Genomic DNA, 8085 nt, shown 5'->3' on the forward strand with positions numbered 1-8085 from the left:
TTATATTAAATAGGGGAATTTGTCGGCCAATATATTGGTCCGCAGATCAAACGGATGTCATGACTTTCTCTAGTTTATTTGATCGAGCCTCACCTTCAATTCTTGTATTCATTCTTTGGGATAGATACAGAATTTGAGGTAAAGTGCTCTTCCATTTAAACTATGAAAATTATGGGGTCAGTTTGACTTCATCTTTTTCAAAACTAAATTTTCTTAACGTCCTTCTGAAGCGGGCAACGGGATTTCAATCCCGATGGCCGACAGCTTCTTACGAGCAAACTCCACACCAAAAATAGTGCCGACAGTAGTTTAGAAAATTTGCACTTGCTTTTAGCTTTAATTTAGAATTAGTAAACTTTAATTTATCCCCTTTTACAAACATTTCGATATTATTCTCCTATAAATTTTGTTTACAGTTTGAGTAGAAATATTTCTAAGTTGAAATAGAAATTCACTTATTCCCTGTGGGTTCAATACTTTGGTTTTTTAAAAAAACTCTATATTACTTGAAAAAATACATATACTTGCATAGTAGCCCTAATGTATAAGACATTAATCAATTTTAGAACATATTTATTTTGCACAGTTAACGCTGAATATAAATTGGGTCAAGTTTTTTGTCATCTTTCATAATTTAAAATAATTGAGTAATTACGGGTCGGGTCAACTTCTTGGCACCATTGCCGGGGAATAATTGAATTTTTAACTTAGAGATTTTTATTTGATTGCAGATTTATTTTAGGAGAATTTAATTTATCTTTATTTGTATTTGTTTATTTCTAAAAAGGTTAAAATAATTAAAAATAAAATATATTAAAAATAGATAAATATTAAAAAATATTTTTATTTTGAGTGTTTTATTTTACTTTTATTTTCTGAACTTTTAATTTTGCATGTGTAGTTCAGGATCTAAAGGTTTAGTACCTTACGATTCTGAGTTAGAAAGAATCATAAGAAAATTTTGAAAACAAAAAAAAAAAACTTCACAATTCTCAAGAAATAGCGGACATATCACAAAATAACATCAATAATCAAATAATTGAAAATGAATATCATCATAATATATAAAGATCTTTAAGAAACTATGCAAATCCTACAACAAATGAAATTCAATTAAGCATACAAACTTCTACTGTAGTGGCTAACTCATTTGAAATTAAACTTGTTATTATCCAAATGCTATAAAACAATCAGTTTGAGGGAATACCATTTGAGGATCCAAACTTACAAACTTACACCTTGCAAGTTTTCTGGAGTTATGTGCTACATTTAAATTTGATGGTGTATCAAACAACGTTGTTTGACTTAAACTTTTTTTTCTTTTTTTCTTGAGGGATAAAGCAACGATGTGATTAAACTCATTAACACTTGGACCTATTTAAACTTGGGGAGAGTTAGCACAAAATTACTTGGCTAAGTATTTTCCACCTTCAATAACTTCTAAGCTTAGAAATTATATTACCTCATTTACTCAGTATGAGGGAGAGTCAATGTACGAAACTTAGGAACGATTTAAAGAACTCCTCGGGAGGTGTCTGTATCATGCCTTGTCGAACTAGTTAATTATTCAGATATTTTATATTGGGTTAGTAAGATTACTTAGATCTATTATTGATGCTATTACTTAAGGTTCATTAATTTCAAAACCATTTGATGAAGCTTATGCTTTAATTCAAGAAATGACTAAGAATAATTTTCAATGGCCCTCTAAAAGGGTAAATCCTAAGAAAGAAGCTAGTGTTCATGATAATGATGCAATTTCTATATTGGTATCTCAAGTTGCAGCAATATCTAGGAAGATAGATCAATTTGGAATGAACTTTTCTCAAACTTATATGATAGAAGAGAATTCATCAGGACAGATGATTAATTCTCAACCATCATTAGAGACTTTAAATGCAATTAACAATAGACCCAATAACCAATATTCTAACTATTACAACCCATGTTGGAAAACCCACCCTAACTTTAACTGGAATAATAATTATGGTGGCAGAAATCAGTAATGGGGAAACAATCAAACAAACCCACTTGGAAACTGGAACAACCAGGTTAGTATTAACTATAGACCTTCTCACCCTCCTAGATATACAAAAAACCAACCAATTAAGGAGAAGAAGTTGTTTATAGAAAAAGTGGTGTTATAGATGGGGAATCAAATACAAAGTAAGAATGTTGCAATAAAAAGATGTACTTATAAAAGTGGATAAATTTATCAATGTTGCACTAAAAAGATGTACTTATAAAAGTGGATAAATTTATCTTTCCTATGGATTTCATTATTTTAGATATGGAGGGATATAAAGAAATACCTATCATTTTGGGCAGACCTTTCCTTGCTAATGGAAAAGCAATAATAGATGTGCATAAATGAGATTTGATAATGAGAGTTAATGACTAGGAAGTTACTTTTAATGTGCTAAATCTATGGAGTATCTAGCTAAATGAAAAGATGATAAATGTTACATAATAGATATTATCAATTATTTAATTAATATCCATTTCCGAGAAAGATATGAAGTCAAAATAAATTAAACAAGAATTGGAGGATGAAAATGAAATTGATTTTCAAGAAAAATCAAAAGAGATAAATATTAAGGATTCCAATTATGTTTAGCAAATTTTTGAGATTTTAGACACTACTGAAAATAGTAAACCTCTAATTTGTTCAATTGAAAAACTTTCTGAGCTTGAGATGAAGGTGTTCCCTACTCATTTAAATTATATTTTTCTAAAGAATTCATCTACATTACCTGTAATAATATCCTCCGGAAACCTTGAAAAATCATAAGTAATCCTTTGGATGGACGTTAACTGATATTAAAGGAATTAGCCCTTCAATCTGTATACACAGAATTTTAATGGAAGATATTCATATAAACCTAGGGTTAATCCTTAGAGAAGATTGAACCTTCATATAAACCTAGGGTTAATCCTTAGAGAAGATTGAACCCTATTAAGAAAGAAGTGGTTAAGAAAGAAGATTTAAAATGATTGGATGCTGAAATCATTTATCCTTTTCCTGAAAGTACTTGGGTAAGTCCAAACCACTATATTCATAAGAAAGGAGGAGTGACTGTAAAAACTAATTGCATGAATGAGTTAATACCAACAAGATAAGTCACTGGGTGGTGGATCTGTATTGATTATAGAAAATTAAACCTCGCCACTAGGAAAGATCACATTCTTCTACCTTGTTTAGATCAAGTGTTGGATAGACTTGCTGGGCACTGACACGTCTTAAGATTTCATATTTTCATAGATACATTTTATGCACATTATTAAGGATATTACACTTTAATGAAAGGTATTTTATTTTATTTTTTTTTTCAATTACAAGAAATGGATTTTAAGAGAAAAAGGAGCAAAAATGAAGCAAAATTAAGTCAAATGGAGCCAAAGAACAAAAGTTTAAATGGTTCATAGGCGCTAGGAGGTTCTAGGGTGCCTAGGCGCCAAAGGCAATTATGCATATATTCAATGAATTCGGACGAATTTCAAAAAGGTGCCTGAAGTAACCCTTGATGATTTTCAGAGCTTTATATATATAAAATATTTCCAAATAAAAATGAGGGTGTGTAGATTCAATTTTTGGGTATTTTCAACCACCATTGGGGTGGGCGGCCACCATAGTGAGAGTATGATGAGTCTTTGTGATTGTGAGTGTTTATGGAGTATTGTGTGAGTCTTGTAGAGTCAAGTTTAGTCAGGAAACAATAGAGGATTGTTCGGGGAAAATTTTGAGATAAGTATTTGTACTTTTGCTTAAATTTTGTGTTATAAACTTGGTTTTAAATATATATATATATATATATATATATATATAGTGTTTTGTTTTATTATCTCACAGTGAGTAGTTTTTTTATCTTTCTCCTTGTAATAAGAAGTAATCATGTGTGGGGTTAGCATGTTTTGATGATTTTTTTTATTCCATAAATTTGTGATGGTATTTTCACTGGTTCTTAATTTATTTTACAAATTGGTCATTGGTAATGTTAAAATTCATTGAGAAACATAATGACCAGGGAAGGCTATAATTTCACTCAACTAGTGAGTATCACACTAAACCTTAGATGGAGGGGATGCCACGTCTAAGGGGGAGTGCAAATAAATAGAGAGATAAGTTTTGATGGGCATAGAATTGATGATTCTTAAGTGACAAGCTAGATCCTTTATCAATTTGATTTTTAGTTCAGAACCTGAGGCTTGGTTGGTTCTAATAGAGAGGGTACAGTGGGTAATCTGGAAGTGAGATGCTAGAATCTACTCTGCACAACCATATCAATCAGGGACTTAACTTTAGATTAGCCAATGTTTTTAATGCACTCGAGAGAGGGTAAAGAATAGGTATGCTCGTATTTGTCACAAAATCTCATTTTATCTTTAAGCATTTGATTCCTACACTGATTACAATATTTGTTGGTCAGTTACACCATTATGATTAATGAAACTATAATTGTTATACCCTTTTCTCACCTATCTTTAGTTTTATATTTATTATTTATGGCTTCTTTCCAAAAATCAGATTTCCTTCCTCCTATATTATTTGCTCATTTTTTTTTGGCACTTTGCAAGGATACTTCAAATAATATCTTCTTTTATAATCAATAACTTAGCTCTTAATACATAAGTTGTTGGAAAGGAAAGTGTTATAGAGCCATAATGAAGAAGAAAATGATAAAATTAATTATTATCCAAATGAAATTTTTACTCTCAAATGTATTGACTTATGCCTGCTAAACTGCACAAAAGGACCAAATCAAATGTCACAATCAATATGACATTTAATCATGATAAAATAACTTATTGACTATAATTATTATATGAAATATTTTACCTATCATTTTTTTGGAACAAAATAAATGGAAAGATTGACAATATGAGGTGAAGTTTTTCTTAAAAAAAGGCATGTTGAAATGAGAATAAAGCAATTTCTAATGTAATAATAATCAATTTAATAGTAAATATACTCCATTTTATTACTCCTTTAGCAGTTATGTTAAATAATTAAAAGCAATTAGGGCAAAAATGTATAGCCAAATATTACAACATCTTAATGGAATGGTTAAGGTTAACTCATTAGGATTGACATATATTTGTTCAAGTCATTATGAACCTACCAGTTTAATATGAACTCACTAAATTCAACTTAGGTCAAGTATCATCCAGGCATACTCAACCATGGTCAAGTATACTCTAATAAGCACATACATGGTTACCCAAGATCATACTTTTGCAACTAACCATAAACAAGCATGATTAACCTCAAGATCTTCTCAATAGCATTTGCTCTAAAAAGTCACTAACATTCTCTAATCAAATCGGTGGTTACATGTAAATACAAGCTAGTGACATCAATAAATAATTTAGTAACATAACTAAATCTCAATCAAGTAAATTATCATTCTAATATAATTAGGTATCACATCCCACGTATTTTAAAATAAGTAATTATTAAGCATTATTGTGTATTTCTAAATGATGTAACAACTCTATATGCAGTCATTCCTACAATACTCAAACCTTGATCAAAATCTAAAAATAGAGGTTTGAAGGGAGAGTCCATGTTACATGACTTCTTATATTGAAGCATATTATAATAAGACCCTATAGCATATTACCTAAATTTTCTCTCTCTTTCTCTCTTATTTTGAGTATTTTCTTTCATTGGGGGGTGTTAGTAAGTTTTTGGCTAAAGTCATGAATAATTTGAGATCCAACATATTAGATTGAGGCTTAATTAATTATTAAATTAACTTGAGTCTTATTAGATTTATGGGATTAACTGGAATTAATGTTGATTTAAGGGCCTTAAAAGACAAATTTGGTTTTATTCAAGTATTAAATCTTAATTCCTTTAGTCAAGCTTAGGTATTAATCATTTTTTTTTTTAAATTTAACTACTATTTAAGGAATTTAACTGGTTTGGCATTAAATCAAACTTGGGTATTAGGTTTAGTTTAGCTCATATCAATCGGATAATTTAGTTTGACTAAATCACGGTTCAATCAATGTGGTTAAGTCACTTGAACACACAACTTATGATTATGATGGGTTCTAATTTATTTTTTTTGATACTAACTTAAACATAATAAAATTGTTGCGCTTAATCAAATAATGTTGTGGATATTTTTTACATCGAGGTCGATTTAACAATTATATTTTATTTTGGTTTGTATGCCTCTCACTAGTCTAGTTGTTTTTAGTGCTACTTAGAGTAAATTAAGATGATTTCAAAGCCAAGTTTGTGTATTGATACTAGAATGAACATATCCATACAACAAGAAAAATAAGAATAATTAAATAAAAAAAGATGATGCCAAAGATGACAAATGATAGAATATAAAATTTTTGGTGGTGCAGACCATGACCACTAATAAGATTTCTATCCCCTAAAGAAGATATAATTAAAAGAAAAGTAGCATATTATTGAAGAATTTTTTTTTAAAGTGTTATCATATTAGAGTGGGTCAAATGATAATATTTTTCAAAGATGGAATGATTTGGAATCTTCCACTAACTAAAATCTTAATGAGATAAGAGAAATTAAATCAGTTAACGTGGATGCCTACTTGTTAAGATAAATCAAAGAAGGGACTAAAGTAATGCAGACTAGGACAACTACATTAATATATTTAAATTCATGAGACTAATTTTTTTTTTTAATTGGATTATTAAAAATTCCCCCAAAACAAAGATGTGTGAATCTTTTTTATTGCAATTAGTTCTCAAATAAAATGAACCCTAATTAATATTTATGAGCTACAATACTTCGAGGAGTGAACTTTCCTCTCCCACCCATGACTCGAGCATAGAAAAAAATATGTAATAGATACTCTTTACGAAGTAACTTCAATGAATAACTAAGGAGAAACCAAAAAAGTATGAAATAGTTGATGAAGAGAGCAAAAGCGAATGTCTAATCGCTCTCCCTTTTCAATTTTGTCTCCATTTTCAAGTTCACATTGTGTTGTGAAGGATTAACAAAAAAAACAGTAAATTTAATGAATGTAGACAGTTGTTTTAGAATGATCTCTTCAAATTTTTCTTAAGATAATAATAATATTCCAAACTTAAATTTAGTGATAAAATCATATCCCTCAAAATATTCATAGAACCATTACTACCATCCAAATATTAAGTATAAATCCTGTCGAACAACTTTAAAACACATCAAGGACACCTCTCAAAGTAAATAGGAAGTCAAACTTAACGGCTATTTGTTAGCTTTGAACTCGTTACTTCTTTAATAGAACTACGAATGGATAAGATTATGACAATGTTATAAACAAGGAGATTGATAATTTTATAAATATAAAATATTTCAATACTACACATCAAATAACTCATAATATAAAATAAAGGTATGATGATGCAGGATAGAAATTCTACTTTGTAATTTAAGACGTTGAGGCTGTCCAAAGAACCAGTTGAACTCGATTTTCTCCGGTCATTCATTTGGCTAGACCACTAGCTCCAGAAGGGCCCATTAAATTACAATTTAAGACGTTGAGGCTGTCCAAAAAACCAGTTGAACTCGGTTTTCTCCAGTCAGCCCGACAATCTTCAATTGGCCTGGCCAGCTTCATTTGGCTAGACCACTAGCTCCAGAAGGGCCCAGCCGCCAACTTCAATCAACCCGGCCAACTCCAGTTGGCCAGACCACCAGCTACATTGGGTTGATCGGCTCTAGTCGGCTCTACCACCAACTCCATTTGGATCAGCCAGCTTCGTTCAACGCGGCCACCAGCTTATATTGAATAAGCAATGGAACCAATGTGATTCCTTCCAAGGTTGTGACTTTTTTTTTCTTTTTTTTAATTTTGTGGATTTCAATTTCAAATGGATTTGAAATCTCTAGCAAAAGATACTGTAAGGATTTATCAAATTTATAAATTATTTGTTAAATGCCTCCGTTGGAATCACATAATTCCTGTAACAATTAAATACAGCTATTACAAACCCGCTTAATATAGACCAACAAAAGTTAACCAAACCTCACAATGGGGTTAACGGAGGCTTACTAAACATTTGTGAGGACTCGATAATATTTCAAAATTAAACCAAAAGCCTTTATATGTTTGT

This window comes from Phalaenopsis equestris, unplaced genomic scaffold, assembly GCF_001263595.1.
Source record: "Phalaenopsis equestris unplaced genomic scaffold, ASM126359v1 Scaffold000562, whole genome shotgun sequence".
Taxonomy (NCBI): Eukaryota; Viridiplantae; Streptophyta; class Magnoliopsida; order Asparagales; family Orchidaceae; genus Phalaenopsis; species Phalaenopsis equestris.